We start from the raw sequence: 19,018 nt of genomic DNA, 5'->3' as shown, positions 1-19,018 counted from the left end.
AAGAAACAATCACAATCTGTCAAATATTCATTCATCCTGTAAGAGAAAACAAATTGGAGAACCAGAGCAATCAAAGTAACTAAGAAACAGTGCAAGATGTTGATTTACATAATTATGATAACATGGTACCTTTATCACCCATTTAAAGCACATCCACACACAAATAGGAGCAGCTGCAATGGAAGACACTCAGCCTGCAATGGGAACAACGTGAAGTTCAGTTTCCTGTGGACGCAGACACAGGGTGAGATGGGGGATAACTGAGATCCCATCATTCTCATCGATACCATCAAATTCTTCTTTTACAACTAAATGTTGTAAATTAGTGTATAATAAATGGCCAACATTTAAACATCATGCAGAAGGAAAGAACAGATATTCATGTTAAAGAGCCCAAGTAATGTAATACGTTTTCTTTTTAGAATTTGCCATTGAGTTCACCACACAGAAGTGTCATATAGTGAATGATTAAAGGGATTTGTGGCACATATAGTGATAAAAAACAAAAAAAATGACTCCATGTATTTATCTGCCATCCACGTGTGGTTGTTTCTCCTATAGACCATTCATGCTGGAGAGAGCCCATAACTACTCTTCCTCCCCCATATGGGAGGCGACACATGGGAAGATTTTCATGATTGTCACTTGAAAGAAAAAATTAATGTCCATTGTACCGGATTCAAAGGAAAAAGTTGCTATCAGGCTTTGGCAGAGGTTTATCACAAATTTTATTTGCAACACCTTTTTGGGAGTAGAGATATGTTCGAAATGTGCTTGGAAGAGCCCCCCCTGTGAATCAGGATTGGGTCACACCAGGGAACATGCTGATTAGCGAAGAAAATCAAGACCAGGTTCTTATCTGTATTCTCAGAATGAAACCCCAAGCAGCATCTTATGTATTTTACTTTATGAATATTTAATGAGTATATTTTATTTCAAACTGTAACACTTGTAGGGTTTTTTTTTTTGTTGTTGCTTCTAAGCTCTCAGATTTTAATCAATTCCCTCAATGTTGTCATGAAGAATTGCTCAAAACAATATGAGCTCCGCACAATGCCGCAAATACAGAGCGAAAAACAATTACAGACACATCGCAGGGTTAAAAGACGATATCTGCACAATCTGACCCATGTAATAAACATACAATGGTGAATAACTGTCTTTTTTTCCCCCAACAACACAGGTATTTTTGTCAATCTTTGGGAGCATTATGAATCATAAACCAGGGAAACATAAAGCCAAAACCACAAACACAACAGCGTCCCAGCTGTGTCCAGCACTTGTTAATGCTCCCTTGGAACCATAGCATTTGAAGGTTACTTCTGTTGCAGTGTGGTGTTTGTTTTTTTTTTTCTGATTGTTTGTCTTCTTTGTATTTGCAGTGGGCCTTAAAGGAAAGAAAAAAGAAAAAGGTGGATTACTTCTGGACAGAGCGCAGAGAGCTGCGTCCCCGAGGTCGCCAGCCTTTTGCTATCCTAAATTAAACAGATGGTGCAGCTGGCTGTAGCCTCGTAGTCACTTTATAGGTATGAGTATTGTATCGGTATTCTCATTTGCCTCTTGGAACTGAAGCAAAAAAAGCAGCTGCTTTAAAAAATAAAAATGACTGTGAATGAGTGCCATGGGTATTGACCCTCTTTCATGCTCATCATAGAAAAATGAGGACAAAAGTCATAATATTTGAGATTTAAATGGTTGGTCCATTTCTGTCTTTGCAAGGAGATTAAAAAAATGATGCATTTAATAATTCAAAACCCACACAATGCTCAGACCATAAAACTTGGATGAATATGAGCCAATATCCTCCCGCTGACAGAAAACAAACATATTGAAGGTTGAAGTGGGAAGTCGTGGCCATCCATGAGTCATTCCCAGCTTGGCTCTCAGCAGGGTCTTCCTTCCCCGCTCTTTCAGAGATGTTTCACACTGCCTCAGACGAGAAGCAAAGTTTCCCCCTCATATTGTCTCAGCTCTGATGTGAACCTTCCACCATCTTCAGTCCCATGCCCTCCCCGCTGCACACACAGCACTGCTGTGGCCACTCTTCCTCACACCTTGGAAATAGGAGGCAGTAAAGCCTAATAGAGGGCAGGCAAATATATATATATAGGGACCAAGATGGGACCCCCCCCCCCCCCCCCCCCCCCCCAAGAGCTGTGGACAGGGGGGGAAAGTGAGAAAGGAAATTCCTGTCAGGACAGCTCCCATTTTCACTATTTTAGTAGGAAGAAATGCCCTTTGCACAGTGTGAGGGAGGCGAACAAAAGAGGCCACCTCACTGAGTCCTGATCCAATCTGTAGACCTCCCACACCTTTCCATTGAGAGCGCGGGTCTTCCTGTGCAAAACACATGTGGTGGCCAAGCCAGAGATCGTGTAGTACAAGTGACTATAAACCTTGTTTGGCAACTTTAAAACTTTAAATCTGTGTGAGTTAATATTCTACCTATTGGGCTATGTTGTGTTTTCGACTGAAATATCTTTTATGATATAAATCACTCATGGCAATTATCCAATACATGTCAACACTAAAGGTTTTCACACTTGTAGCTCCTGGTTCTGGTGTCATGGCCTTTTACTTTCTTGAGGAAATTTTACAGAGTGTCATTAGTGATTGTTCGCAGAAATGGGGACGTTTGCTGTGGTACGTTGGATGATCTAAGCAGATGACATCAGAGGAAAGTGGATTAGTTTGTAAAAAAAAAAAAAAAAAACAGCGATGTTGAGAAAGAAGAAAGCTTGATAAGGTTATCAAAACATTAAGTTTTGCTGAATTGAATGAAAAATGTAATAAAGTTATGAAGACAAAATAAAGTGCAGTGACACAACAAATGTCCGAGCTGCAGAGATTCACAATCGTTTTTATAGCTTCTATCCAGCACCCGTTAACTGATATCATTTATGCCTTGTTAAAAACCAGGAAGTCTGACATCTAACCAAAATATATTATACTACTGGACATGAGGCACACCGTGAGCAGATTAACTTTAGAGTTAACCACATTAGTTTCACCCTCTAACACTAACAGGTGACAGTTCTTCATTACTTAACATTTAAAAATGAATTTATTTGACATTTTCTAGTCTGATCTAATCGTGAATTCACTTTGTCATTATGCAGAAGAGATTGACTTGATCCTCTTGCAGTAAACATGATGAGGCATAAGGGGGGACATGTTGACCACAGGAGGCGCACGCCTCCAAAGCGCACCCAGTAATTCAATTCAATTTATTTATATAGCACCAAATACAAGTCATTTCTCTGTGCTTTTATGAGAGAAAAACCCAACGGATCCACATGAGCAAGCAGGTTTATTGTGACTGTGGAAAGCAAAATCTCCCTCTAACAGGAAGAAACCTTTGCAGAAACCAGACTCAGAGGTGGCGTTCTGCTGACGGGTTGGGGTGATGGGGATAGAGGAGAGGAAAGGAGTAATATACAGCAGAAAGAGCCAATCTGCTCTTTAACAACCACGGCAGACATTCCCACGAACAACAATGCTCAAACATATTCTCCCTACTCAACCAACCATCAGTAGCAAACTGAAGACAAACAAGACATGTTCAGTGTAGACCAAAAAAAGAGACAGAAAAACAGCTTGAGTATACAGCCACTTCACTTTGAGAGACCTCAGCTTTTTTTTCTTTCTTTCTTTCACCAAAAAACTGAAGCTGTTTCATCTCCTGGTTGTGCAACTAAGAAAGTATCTGATAACATCATCAAACACAGGTTGTTACCCTTTTATTGACGTCAACATGTTGAATTTGTGTGAGGAATAGCTGTTGCAGTGAAAAGAGAAATACAGTGGGTTGTGACAGAGATAATGGAGACTGACTGAGAACACTAATGCACAGGATGGCTGTTTTTAACCTCACTTGCTTCCATTCTTAGTTTTCTTAGTCTTATCTAAGACCGCAACAACCACTTAGCCATTACAAAATACTTTAATGAGACTAAATTTAGCCCAACCTAAACCCTGTGAAGTGGCAAATGAGAAAGTCGGAACAAATGACGCAAAAATGAAGATGAATGATCCTGATTAACTTTTTCTGGAACGTATATTTATCTGTTTTGGAAAGCTAAATAGAAAAGAATGTCTGACAAATGGCATGATTTATTGTTGTGGATGAAGCCTGGCTGTAGTTAATATCAAATATATAACACACACACGCCAACATTATCAGAAAATGAATGCCCGCGTTCACAGATGTCAGAATAATTTCAAAATTGCTGTTACGAATGTGCACACCATGGCTTCGTAATTGAATGCAAAAGAAGACAAATACATCACCAAACATATATAAATGGAACATTCAAGCCCGTGAATGCAAAGCAGTGTAGATTTTCAAAAAGTCCCTGAAGAATAACAGTAAGCATGATCAGAAAACAGGAGAAATCAGTGAGAAGACTAATGTAGAGGCTACGGGATGAGTTGTACTCATCTATTGTAGCTGCGTCTGGGTGATGGATGCTTCCCTTCCAATCTGCCGGGAAATCGCACACTGACAGACAGGATGCAAATTGTAAATCTTTCTGAAATGTCATGACTGACTGGCGTGTCCCGGGAGATAAAACAACAAGATGCTGGTGGTGCGTTTGTTGGGGAAACCTGAAAAAGGAAATATTTGCGATATAACCGACGAGTTCAACTTTGTCTGTCTGAAAACGCAAATGGCGAGACTGGCTCACCGCAGAGGGACACAAAGATTTTACACCCACACAGGTTACCTGAGTGCTTCCTGTGCATTCTGAGCTCAGCTCTTCTGACAGTGTATTTTCAGGGTCAGTTAAGAGAATGATGTGCAACACATTGCTTGTCACTATTTTGGATTTCTTATGCAACACTGAGTGGCATGGTCTGAACTGCTGAATGAAGGCAGTAGTGACATAGAATAGAATAGAATAGAATAGAATAGAATAGAATAGAATAGAATAGAATAGAATAGAATAGAATAGAATATCTGTCAATGTAACAAGTATAACCAAATTTAAAAGTGCCATCCAATCTGTACATAATGCAGAGAATCTACTAAAAGCAAATAAAAAAGGTAGGAAGAACATATTCAGACACCCATTACCCACAGACGAGCTGTCATTGTGTCATTTCACTAATCCCTTATAAAACATTTTGCGAATCAAATGTGTTTTTCTGTGTTGAATGTGAGGATTGTTGTTAGGTAGAAATTGTACTTGAATCCGCTTGTCCTTGAATTTAGAGCTCTGTATCGTCCGCCTGACGGCAGCAGTTCAAGCAGAGCGTGTCCAGGGTGTGAATTGTCCTTATTGATGTTTTGTGCCTTTTTGAAGCAGCGGCAACTGTGTACTTCCTACAGCAAAAGGGAAAGGGCAGCCAAAGGATCGCTGGGTGCTCCAAAAATTATTGTGTTTGAGCTTCAACGTGTCGGCGGGGCCAAAACACTCATCAACCTCTCTGCTGTTTGGACACTTCAGACTGAAGAGGTGGGAAGAGGGCATTTCAGTGTCTTATATAATGCAGGTGACGCCTGTGCATCATGCTCCTGGAGCTACTTTCGCCCCATGTTTCTCACTGATGGAAATGTCTACTGCCAGATGTCAATGTGTTCCGTACGGATGTACGGCATAATGTATACACTGAGTTTCTCTGTCAAGACTCATGGTATGTGGACCCGGTCAGCCTGTCAGCCATGCAACTGGTTTAAGCAGATATATAATGCCATTAGTGAGTGTTTGCATTCTGTCAAACACACTTAAAAGCCCACACTGCTTTAATGTACCGTTAATATGAGGTGAATGCCAAAGAAAACCAAACACATCAATCCGGAGAGGTTCGCGGCAGATAGCATATCTTGTCCTGATAATAAACATCTTTTTCTGCTGTGAACTTTCATGCTGCTTTTCATGACAGATTGTTATGACTGTTATCACTGAGTTTGCTCATTTATCTTAATGTGCATTAAACTGTGAAGCACATAAAGATTAACAGCGGTCATAAGTTGTATGGGCATTGTTCTTGAACAAAAGTTTTCGATGGAAGAAAGTCAGTTCATATACCTACAAATGGACAGTGTGTTTGCTTAACAGCAGCTTGGATCAATGGCTTGAAATTCTCCAGTTATCTGCCTTTAATGGCAGAAGCCCGTCAGCCTCATACATGTGAGATGGCTTTTATCAATGAGATATTGATGATTGGAGAATACGTTAGACATTTATCTCCATGCAGTAAATATTACAGTCTTTTGTTATGTTCATAAAAGGACTACCAGTAGTCTGAATTGTGACATATACTTTACTTAGTGGTCATCAGAGTGAAAATAACTAATTTTCAGATACATAACCGTACTTATTATTCTGTATGTATTTGTCCTGTTGTATTTTTCATTAAGTATGCACATCATGAGCATGTCAAGGTCAGAAAAAAACTATTCAAGACATTCTGATGCATAATTGAAGCCAATAAGTTTATTATTTTAATTTAGAGGAGGCAAAGTGTTGTAGTTGGTGTAATGCAATCTTGTATCATACTGAGACAGCTCCTTTTTAAAATCAAGCTTTCTGTCTGGAGTTTATATGTTATACCTGTGTGTGCAAGAGTTTTCTCCGTGCATGCATTTGAGATTAAATGGAGGCTGTAAGTTGTCCTGCAGTGGACTGTTGACCTGTCCAGGGTTTGACCTGCCTTCACCCATAATCAGCTAAGATCAACTCCAACAAATCCTAATTTAATAAAGCGGTAGAGGAGATGGGTGAATTAAATGCCCATTGATTGCCTACATTGGTTTACACAACAAATTACTACGAGTCATGTTTCTTTACTTTATTGCTTGTCTGAAGAAAGTGCTTTGAACATGAATATTTGAAACAAGTAAATGGAATAAAGGTTGAGAGGTAGCACTGATTGAGTTTTTCTCCATTGGTGGTGCTATAAAACACATTATCAATCAAGGAGCATGAACAGCGAATGCAAATGAAGGCTTGGGAGGAGGTGCAGGCCATTTACTCTGGTCACAAAAAGGCGGGCAGCAAAACGAATCAGACATAAACACACAGTCTAGAAAAGGCATGGGTGAAAATCAGAAGGAGAACTAAGCAGACATGCAAAAAAGACCAAAAAACGAAGACTGGACCAGCACACAAACACACAACACAGCTACTTATACCTGGCGAGGACTGAAGGTAGGATATTCAAACAGGTAGCGGGTAAATAAACGAGAAACACTTATGGTTCACAACAGAATGAGCTCATGGCCGCAGACAGGGAACATGAAACCAGACTTGAACTTTAACATGTGCAGAGCGATGACATGAGACAGGAATTTGTACAAGTGGGAAAATCATACAAGCATGACATGAAAATGAAACATAAACCATGAAACTAGAGCCTCAACTATGAACAACATGACCCAACATGAAACCCGAAGAACTCGAGGGAATCAAACACTGAGGCAACAAAACCCCAGTTTGGTTTACTAAAGCATCAGAGCTACAATGCTTTTGGTGTCATGCTGAGCCTGAATATTGTTTTCTGTGTGAAAGCCAGGCTGGAGTCCTTGCCTTCGCTCCAGACTTGTAAATATTGCAATGGCTGCTGCCTTGGCCAGTTCTCTTCTTAAAAAATAGATCCAGGTCTCAGTAGGAATTCACATGACATTAAAGCATAAAAAACAACCTTGGACATTTAATTAAACTTTTACTCTGGATTGTGTACGTCATGGATAAGAAAGGACTGGACAAAACCATGAACCCTTGCCCCTGGCCTCGGTGGGAGGATTCAAACAATGACTGAACTTTCTTTAACTGTGTAAAGTGGGTTTGTATAAAGTCAACTTGACAAAGAGCCACTGATGTTACCATATTTCTTTGAGATGTTAAATTCAGTCAATCAGCAGACTTTTGTTGGTGAGTTGTAAAATCCATCATAGTTAACATCTATAGTTCATTAAATGTCTTTATACCATCACGCTGTCATAGTAACCGCTGTTATGTTATCACTGCACTGCAATCATGAAACACTGATTAATATATATTATGCACCCATCATTCAATTTTAATGTTTATTTGTGATAAATAAATAAACCCAGATTTGTTGCCTGTAGATTACATATACAGACTTAACAGGATCAAACAGAAGTTCATTATTTAAAAATGTGAAATCCAGCTACATGGTTTACAGGAGTAGCTTACAATCACGGTCCTCGAGACTCAGTGTCCTGCATGTTTTAGATGTTTCAGTCAAACTCTGCTGGCATCCAACAACAGCCTGGTGTGTTGGAGTCGTGAGGCTTCTGAAACACGCAGGGGAGGGGGAGTGCCATGGGAAACACAAGCATACATGAGGATTAACTGCAATGTGTTAAGTTTGTTAAAAATGTGATAAAAAATGCAAATTCAGTGTTAAAAGCGATTGGTTGGTTCGATTAGTTTTGCAGGTGAGTCTCTGTGTTGAACTCCATCATTCAGAGACTACTTATCTACCCAGAATTAATCCTTTGACCTTAAAAACATTTGAATGAATGGCGATTGGCTCGTTGACAACCACTTTACAAATGTGAACATGGGCAAAGAGCCAGAAAAATATTTGAGCTCGGTTCTCCTCTTTTCCCAGGGATTCCAGCTGGTGCTGTTAAGATAAGCTGCAGCTTTGGGATATGAACCTCCACCAACAAAAAGCGGCGTCACATTTTAACCTAAGAGATAAAACATGATCATTCCAAGATGACTCACTCTCCACGTTATCGTATGATTACAGAGGATATAAACACGAGTGTAACTTCAGATGTATGTGCGCTGCGCTGTTAGTCTCTCACTGCGTTGACTTGTGTAGGTTTTCCATATTTCTGGTTCTTGAGGTGACAATGCCTTTAATGACTTTAGAAATCTTGTCATTCAGCTCGCGGTGCTCTCAGTGTTTGACACGCTGATCTCCGTGGGTTGGAAAAGATAATTAAATCGGACTGCAACGATTACAGAAGAGTGGAAGAGGAAATGCCCATTGAAAGCTATTTGACAAGCATTTCTATCACAGAGACGTCTCAAAAAGCCGTTTTTTGATTGCTGCTGTATAGAGGTGATTTCTCTTTGTCGCTGTGAAAGTACAAGTTTACTGTTGGAGTTACGAGAGTAACCACATCCATCTGGTTCTACAGAAAAAACTTCAAAAGGTTAAAAAAAATTGTAAGATTCTCCTGAATGACTGGATAAAGAACTGATTTGTAAAAGATGGAAAGGACAATTCAGTGAACTCAAACAAGCCAGATACATGACAAGTGACCATAAAGAGATGGTTACATTTTTGACACATGAGTTCCCACAGCTGTTTTTCTGTCTTCTCTAGCCTGCATGCCTGTGCACTAATGGAGGAACCAGATGTACACATGAGCAAGTGCTAACATTCTGTGTTTCTCAAGGAGCAATTGGGCCCGCTTTCTCAGCATGTGCATCAGTCTGCACTTTGATGTGTCGGGCTCATACACGTGTTTGACAGGGAGGAAAGACGTACGACCCGTTACTTGTCAACCAGAGAGTGTAAACAGCATGCCAGAGGAAGATCTTCAGTAACTTTGTTCAAAAAGCCTAATGAATATGGGTCTGAGTGGTGCAAAAGACAGCTCCATTCGCGTTTTATAACACACATGAGCTACGTCAAATATTGCTGTTAAATTGCACATTAGGTCATCTGCAAAATATGCATTGAGACGGATAAATAGTTATTAAATACTGCTTTAAAAGATAAAAAGAGAGCGAAAATAATTGCCATGTACTACTTGAAGTGAGGTTATTTTTGTGCTTGTTCTTCCTAGTTTATTACACTGAAAACACAGTTAAGTCATTTGATTAGATTGGATAATTAGACCTATTGTTAAATTGTATGTATTACATTAGAGGAATTTGGTTAATTGTTTAATTTCACAAGTTTCTAAGATATTTTCGTAGCATTGATTGGAAAATACAAAAGACATCAGATGAAACAAGTATACTCAGTTACTTCTGACAAGCCTATGCAAGTGTATTTCATTGAGATATTAGTTTGCTTCAAAACTGGATTTTATATTCATACAGTTGAAACCTTGAAGAACACAGTAATGCAACATAAATCATTAAACATCAGGAGAGGTAAACAATGAAAAATGGAAAATGGACAAAAGTACATAAATACATGAGGATACGGTGGGAAAACAGTGTTGTTTTGTTGGAGGGCGGCTCACTGCAACAGATCAGACTATAGCAGTCAGTGATATATCTATTATGTGGGTTTGACTACGATGGCTGTCGGGGAGAAAATAAATGCCTCTGAATCTGGTGGCTGGTGTTTTTAGCACTCGCCGCCGTCTGCCCAACAGCAGTGATTCAAAAGACAGTCGGCATGGTGCGAGGAGTTGCTTGTGATGTTGGTGGTCTACTGAGGCAATGTGAGGTAGCCACATCGTCCAGGGATGGCAGGAGGGTGATTTTCTCTGCAGACTTGACGACCCATTGGAGGGACCTTTTATCTGCAGAGGAGGAGTAATGAGTGTCCCCGACCGGGCTCAGCACACAGTATTTACCAGAGAGAAGCTTATCAATAACTGCAAGGCAAATAAACTAAGCTACCATTGACTAATTCAGCATGTGATTCTTATCTGTTTCATAAGCTCATTTGTTTTTCTCTTCTTTAATAGTTTACTCACTATTAATGTTGAAATTGTGTTCTTGAATTTTTATGTATTTTTTATCTCTCTTCCTTAAATTGTGTAGCACTTTGAGCTGCCTTTTAGGTATGAAAGACACACAGAGAGAGAGAGAGAGAGAGAGAGAGAGAGAGAGAGAGAGAGAGCGAGTGAGCAAGCTCATGCAGCGTTCAGTGAGCCAAACTATATCATTCAATGTTGCAATGTTAACAGTTATTAGTGTGGTAAAGCTAGTATCATTACAGTAACTTGTTATTTATCACATTATTCCCGACAACTAACAAAAGTCGCTCACATGTTTCCATCCATATCTAAACCATCTTTCCATGAACTCACATTTATTATGTTATCCTCTGCTGTGCCATGTGAATGCCACAAAGGCAGAACATTTCTCAATCATCTGCAATGTTCCTTAATCGCAGTAGGAATCCACAAATCAAACAAATGTGTATCTTGGGTCTAACTAATGGATAGGCATCAACAGGGAAGGTTTAACATATCAGTGGGGCTGTTAGTTTCTCGGAAGCTGTAACCGAGATTTGGAAAATTGGAAAAATCGTTTGTTGCTCCGCAGTTATATAAAGAAGACGGTAGTTTGTACTCGCATGTACAATGTGGTTGTTGTGTAAGGAGTTACTCCATACTAAACGTTACAGTAATTTATACGGCAGAACTCAAGCCACTTCAAATGATTGTGTGTGTATATTTGCATTATCCTTGGCTGAGCTCTTTAGGCGACTTATGCGAGTGGTTTCGTCACTGCGACGGGACATCCTCGGTTATGGAGGACACCTGCTGACTAGATAAATCATACACACACAGGGGGGGGGAGCCACCATGCTATAAGGACTTCTTAGCCAGTGAAAAATGTAAAGCTTCTCCGTCAAGCACACAGATGAAAGGCGGGCAGGAGCCGTGAGCGCTAAAGGTAAGACAAAAGTGCCGCTCTCTGCTGGCGCCGCGCATGGCACGTCACATTAAAGCTCATGTGAAAACCAGCACGTCCTTTTCATTGGGAGCAAATTTCCTGTTTTCTTTATCACATTTGTGCTTCTCCCACTTCCCTTTTTCATGGACAGCTTGGAAGACTTTGTCGTCAGTGTTTTCCCGAGCTCCTCTGCAGTTTTGTCTCTGATCAGTCACATGACAGGAACAGGAAAAGAGCAGCCTTGTGTAAACAAATAAAGCTTTTCTCAGAGTCTTAGTTTGGCAAAGAGGATGCGACTGGGGAGCTGTTCAGAAATAAAGATGCAGGTTTTTGCAGATAGAGTAATTATGGCAGGGTATTTGTGCTGCTGCTCTGGTTATGTGTTAGAAATGAGTAAACTGCCTCGAGAGGCACTTGGATTTAAAAGCACCTGCACTGACACTTGGTTCAAATGAAATTATGAAAGGTTAAACGCTGGATAATGGAAATTGCAAACTCCAAAAACGTATTTTCTGAGGGGTTGCGGTCTGAGGTCGAAGTGGAAGTGACACTTCAGCAACGCCGTGACCTCAGTCACACGATATCTGGCGAAGGGCCAAAGCTGAAGCAGAATAAAATTGCCCTCATATATCTGGTGAGGGACAGGAGGCCAAACAGGCCACGAAACAGACCTGCTCTTTGGATGTGGAGTCAGCTGGCCTCAGGCTACAACTCTCTCTCTCTCTCTCTCTCTCCCTCTGAAAGAAATAAAGTCCACTTCCTCTGTCATCTGTGCACAAGGTCGGGCCAACACCAGGCGACAGCCTGACTGGCAGCCCGGCTTTGATTTCATTGTTAACATGGAGGGGGATGACATCCACTATGTCCCTGTACTCTCCACTACTGGGAGACACAGGCCTTTGCAACATCCTGCCCAAGGAGGGCTGTGAAATTGAGGATGGGGCGACAAGCCATCTGGGCCAGCTTCCTATGTTTTAAACCTCTTTCCCTGACTAAACCTTCCTGTACCTGCCACAAAGGCACACCGGACAGCTCATACTCTTCCTCTGAGGCAACTGTTTTTTTTTCTTTGTCATCATTTTTATCACTGAGATATCCCCTCATATGAAGTGAACCATGTGCATACTCATGCTCCATCCTGGCTCCAGGCACTGATATTTCTGTTAGGAAACTTCTGAAATAGCTCCTTTACAACTGTGTTGGAGAAAAACAATCAAGCGGGAAAGACTTGCACAATCCAGTTCTGCTGTGTTGGCTCGAAGGCTCCCACTCACGCTGTGACTGTTTGGAGTCTAAGCTTTGAGGAGCCCCATTATCGCGCTTGTTACCTAATTCCTGAAGATTTGGGCCATAAACAAGTCTCTGCTGCTGCGCTAGATCACTCACTGATCTAAATCACAGTGGCGACTTGAAATGCTGTCGAAAACAAGGGCAAAATAGGGAGTACTGGGTCAACAATTACGGTGCTGAATACCTAAAGGGGAGGGAAGCTGGCAATTTCCTCAGGCTTTGCCAATGGCCTCTTTCCCATGAACCTCAAGTGACCCTCAGCCAAAGGCAAGAGTGACCAATACTACTGGGACTCTCAAGGCACCACAGCTGGCGGACACTGAGGAGCCATTCCAAAGTAATCACAACGTTGACTGGAGTCAAACTGATAAATGCTCTACATGATGCTTGTTTCTAAGCAACGGAGCCACTTTTAACTGTTGTACTAAGTGTGTCACACCCACCGCACCCCAGTATCCAGTTACTGTCAGAGTACAAGCGCAGTCGTCAGGTACGAGATGCCACAGAGCAGCCTCACACTAAATGTCTTTCCATTGGTTGATGAATCTCATGTCATTAGTTTTTCATTGGCATGTCAAAGACATGATTATCCTGATCCATCCTGAATTCTCTTTCAAAGATTAAAAACAAATGTGTTGGAGTCTTCCTTTATAGAAATCTGCAAACAACAGCAGTGACCTTTCATCTCCTATAGGTAAAAGCACTTTGATGTATACATTTGACCTCTTGCTCTTGCTTGGGAGGTTTGCCACACTAAAAGACTCCGAGTTCAAGTACTCAGCCAGCAAAGCAGCAAGAAACACTGTCTTTGTGTTGACTGGCATTTAAAACTCAAGCCTGCATGCGTGAGCAAGAGAGAGAGAGAGACAGCGAGAGAAAGAGAGAAAGGGAGAGAGAGATATATGAGGTGAATCAGTAGGTTAAATCTCTTATGCATGGTAATTACTCCAAGTGTTGGTGAGTGTTTTCAAATTGCAAAGAAAATGGCGTGAAACCGGCTCCTGCTGTGGCTGACATTTGATTTGCACAGTAGGGACGCAAACAATTACTATGAAGAGATTGCTCTGGACTCTTAATATTTAATTATTCTCTTTGTACATGTCGTAGCTGAACAGGCGAGTTATACTGTAACATTTGAACACAACAGTGTTGGATTTCGAAAGGACGGAGTGGTGATATGATGCAATGAAAGCAGTAATTGTCTGTGATGAAAGGCACACTCATTTATTGGGATCATCCATCTTTACAAGACAAAAACTGTCAGTCTGCTTCTCTCGAGGATTGAGTAAACTGAGATACAGTGGTGGCTGTAACATATAATTTCAGTGATGGTGAGAGCAGCTTTATCTTGTGATTGGTCAGCTTGGTGGAGCAACTTGACTCATTTTTCAACCCTGACATGCCCATTTCTGTCGCTTTTGTGTGAACTAATTTTAAAACGCTTGTTGTGATCTTCAAATTAAGTCACTGGTTTTAAAGAAAGGTCAGCAGAGACGAGCCATTACACTTGAGTGTGAATTAAAGGTAGCTGGGGGGAAAGATGACGAAACGAGGGGAAGAATAATAGTGGATGAGTTGAAGTATGTTAGTTCCGCCATCCAAAGCAACAAAGCAGACACAAAAGTGGTGACGGAGTGAGTGTAGTCAGGATGGAGTGGGTAGAAATGAGTGTCTGGGCTGATAAGTGACAGGAACATAGCACATGAGCGAAAGGGAGAGACAGTAGTGACTTACGCTATTGTGTATGTTTCTGAGGCCGTGGCGTTATATAAAACTAGAGGTTGAGCTCGAAGTGACAAATAATGATGCCCAGATTTTCATTGGGCGAGAGAAGGGTAGAAAATAACTAACTGATCACGAGGATGGGGAAGATGGAGGCAAATGATACACATGAAACCCTCTGAACTGAATAGCCGAAAGATGAAACAGGTTTGATTATGATGGCAGCAGCAAGCCTTTACAAACGTTGCAGGCGGCAAAACACAACAGATAATTTGGTGCTTAAATGGCTGATGCTCATGTTTGATTTCAGTTGTCAGAGTAATTTTTTTTATCCTCTCAATCTTTCCTTTCTTTTCCTTTGTATTGTAATCGTAAATTAATTTTAACGTGTGATAATTTCTTAAAAATAACTGTAAAAATTGTAACACCTAAAAAATGTATTTCTCAGGACAGTCAGGCAAAAAAAACCTTCAAAATTGTGACATACATCGACTTCAGTTTGTGGCTATTGTTGTGAATAAGAATGAAAGTGAAAGGATCACTGAAGTTATTTCAGTGATTCTCGAGGAAAGCTCAAAATTCCCCACAAAAATCCAGCATATGTCACTTTATATAAATGTCGTGTTCCGTCGAATGTTCAATAAAAAGCTTGGGAGCAACAGGAGTTCTTAGCACTCAAACCTCTTTACCATGAGTATGATACTACATGATCCAGTGAAGTTATGTAACTAAATGTAAAAGTCGAATGTCCATGCTCCATTTCTCTGCTTTAATGTAGGTCTTTTATTTTTAAATGTTTAATGAATGGCCAACTACTTATCGTTTAAAGAATAAGTAAACATGTCAAATCTTGTCAGTGCCAACAAAGGAGGAGGAAAGTGGTTACTAACTTCATGTTATCTGGACCAGATTGTTTGACCATCTTATTTACATTGCCATTCAAAATGTGATTAACATGGCTCAAATAGCTTGGCACCAAAAACTCAAGAGAGGTCAGAGGAATAAAAAGACAAAAACCACAGATGGTTTTCATCAACTATCTAACACCAACTCAGACACATATTTGGCTTTTGCTGCAGATTCCTGGTGTAAAAGAGCTAATCTCTCAGCTCCCAACATGTTGGTGCCTCGGCGTGATGAGAATGTGAGTGATCAGACATCCCACAAGCCCAAAGGGGGCTTCGCTGCTCCATGCCAGTGATGAGTGAGGCAGCGGATTTGCCGTTTATTTGGACGTTACCACAAAAAACAGTTTCCCACAAGGAGCAGAGGCAGCATTCCTCCTTCAAACCGAGCTGCTTTCCAACTGATAGAGGAAGATATTCCAGGACAGACGCCGTGGGTCCACTCCTCAGGGTTCTGAGTTTGAATCCCTGAGAGCAGCCCTGAGAATCGACGGGTTTAGTTGGCTAAAACAACTTAACCTCTACAAGTGGACAACTAAAATAACACCAAAAGTTGAGTCAGATTTCTGGGATGATCTGATCAAGCAGAGGTATGCGTATAAAAAACACTGCTGAAAGAAACATCAATATTATGCGCAGAGTAGACAGAGTAAGCTTGAGAGCATTTGGCTCTTGGGCTAATGTTTAAAAAAAGATTTCACTTTCAGAAGCTTTTTTTTTTTCTCCTATTTTTTTTTCTTTTGGGAAGGGTTTCAACAGCTAATTATACAGAAACAAAAACAAGGAAATTACAAGGAGATGAATCAGAGACTCATAGTTCATTTCAATACTGCCCTTCACAGTCAAAGTTGCAACACGGTATCTTTCTTAAATAAGGCCGAATTTCTGTAGCTGTGTGATAAATGTTTCGGAACCACATGTTTTTCCAACCAGAGCGTGACAGGAAGATGACAGAAAATGGCTCTCGGTGAAATCTCAAAGCTTCATAAATGCAGCTGTAGTGTAAATTATATCCTCTATCCGCCTCAAATGACAATGACTCCTGGGTTGGCAGGTCTACAATCCACTCTGCCTCAATCTTCCCCTGTGGTCATAATAATAGGAAGCCACTGCTCTCATCGGGCTTGCATCAGACCCAGAGGTGTCTCCTTAACATCAGGCATTTCGCTCAGAGAAATTTAGGAGGTTAAGACGGATTAGACAAACCTTCAAGTTAAAGACAAATCAGTGGATTTTGGGTCGTATTTAATCTTCTTAAACAAGACTTTTTGTCTGATTAATTCAGTGTGGGGTTATACAAATGAGTCAAGAGGCAAATTGGTCTCTTCAAAGTTTTCCCTTTCTGCCTGGGAGGGTTGTCATGTTCCGAATCCAAGAGGGGAAAAAAGTTTGGTGAGTTAACTTACGTAGCTTAATTGTAACAAAAGAGTAGTTTAGTTCATGCTATCAATCCACAATTAATGGGGAAACAGAGGAACAATTGTATCTTGTAATGGTAGAGATTAAAAATAATGGCCCCATCTATGAAAACCTTCAGAACAGATGTGTTTTCACTTGAGATTACAAAATTGGTCAGTATTTCTTTTCTCCAACTTAAAAAAAAAATCATTAGCTCTTTACACGAAGAATGAATAAAAGCTCCTGCGGCCTGAAGCAGGTGGCAAAAAAGCACAGCGACAAACAGATCTCATAGATAGAGGACATGAAGGTGACTCTGCCTCAGCGCTCGTGTGTAAACAATCATGTTTTAAGTCATCTTCATGCCTAACAAATGGCCAAACCAGTCAAGGGTCAAGCTTCAGCCTCCTGAATCTACAGCAATGCAGCACAAAGCTGAAAAAACACAAACGTGTTCAAGTTATTTGATATCAGACTTTTTTTTTTTTAAATCCTGACTAACTGGTTTAATTCACATATGTAAGACAGAAAAAGGAAAACTAACAATATTAGGTTCAGTCATATTAAGATAAAACATGTTGTGATACTTCTGTTTTCTTTTTGGAAACAAATTAATTAGCCACATGCCTATAGCTGACAAACAATGTTTAGAAATAACAAAGCAAGGGAAATCATATAAATAAAGCGGCAGCAGATGGAACAAAAGGAGATGTGGATATAAAATTGACCCTTGAGGTGCACCACAGGTCAGAGTCAGTCACGCTCATAGAAAAAGAAATTGAAACTAAAGAAAAAGCCATTGAAGCTAATGCGCAGACAGAGAGCAGCAGTAAAAAAAAATGATTTAGCTGAAGGAGGATGCATAAACTATGGTGGGCACATATTCCCTGGCTAATTGCATCCTGGATATATTCGTTTAATTCCATGGGTCAATAGCATTTGGTCTTTTTGGCTGCTTAAAGAAAACGAAAGGGAATATAAAACATTAATTACACGTTTTGGATATTTATTTGATCATTCATCAACAGGTTGTTCTGAATGTGAACAGATCCAGGAGCAAAGGGACTCATGACACCACCTTGTGGTTCAAAGAAGTAGATATATTAAATTAATTAATTCAGTAGATATTACTGAATGATAGAATAAATGTTTTTGAGATCACACAATGACTGCTTTTCCTCACTGTTTCTTTTTTTAAGCAATTTGATTGGTTTGATTTTAGGAAGCCATATTGCAGCTTTTAGCCCAAATGGGAAAGAGAAGCTTCAACTGAAGAATATTATCAGTTATGGAGAGTAAAAAAAAAATGTTCTTTTCAATTCGACCTGATGTGCAAAAGGTGGCAATACCAAGTCACAGCATATTCACGTTTTGCTACGTCGCTATTTTAATGTAGCACTTGATCCAACAGGTTCCTGCTCTGAGGCTGCACTTGACAAACGTGAAGACACCAATATGAAGCGCTCTGCCGCCAGGATATTTCTTCAAATGTTTGTTTTTTTCAGCATCTATTGAGGAACATGAAGGCTGAGTATGTCAGAACATGCATTCAATGAGTAAGTGTATACAAATATGAAGCCACACTTACAATAAAAGGCGTATTGGATTTCTGTGGCAGAAAGGTCAGACAGAGCTTTAAAATTATACAACATGCTTTTCCTCCTGGACTGTGTTGCAAAGGCTGTTTCTTTTGTATGTTTTCAGCATCAGATGAAAAAGATGAGAGCTGTCTGCCGTTCGGCCAACACATTACAAGTAAGTTTGGCTCAGGCCACACACACACACACGCACACACACACACTGCAAGACATTAATTTTGTGTGGTTGCAAAAATATCAAGCAGTGTTATAAATGCAACATGTGGATAAATGAGTTTGAAGTCTATTTTTTGTTTGCCTTTGTTTTTTGGAGGCTTGAAAAATTCTATACAAAGCATCAGACACGTGAATTGAACTATTGTTGCCACTGGAGGAGGTTGCTCTTTGCTCTGAATTCATATGTCACATATTGAAGAGAGAAGCTGCCCCACAACCCTGGAGTCATGAATTAGAGGGCCATATGGCGGCTGCCCATCACAAAACTGTTCCCATGTTCTTTATGAACAGCTGTTCAGCAGTGATAGCTAATGCC

At 40.3% G+C, this 19,018-nt stretch overlaps 1 protein-coding gene across 1 annotated transcript in view; it reads right to left on the bottom strand.

Annotated features, from left to right (window-relative positions):
- The window catches only part of flt4 (fms related receptor tyrosine kinase 4), a 54,700-nt gene that overhangs the window by 34,866 nt on the left and 816 nt on the right, over nt 1–19,018 (bottom strand). The gene's annotated exons all lie outside the window — the stretch shown is intronic.

Source organism: Blennius ocellaris, assembly GCF_963422515.1.
Source record: "Blennius ocellaris genome assembly, chromosome: 9".
In the NCBI taxonomy this organism is placed as follows: domain Eukaryota; kingdom Metazoa; phylum Chordata; class Actinopteri; order Blenniiformes; family Blenniidae; genus Blennius; species Blennius ocellaris.
The sequence above is the reverse complement of the archived record's forward strand: the minus strand, read 5'-3'. Positions and strand labels throughout refer to the sequence as shown.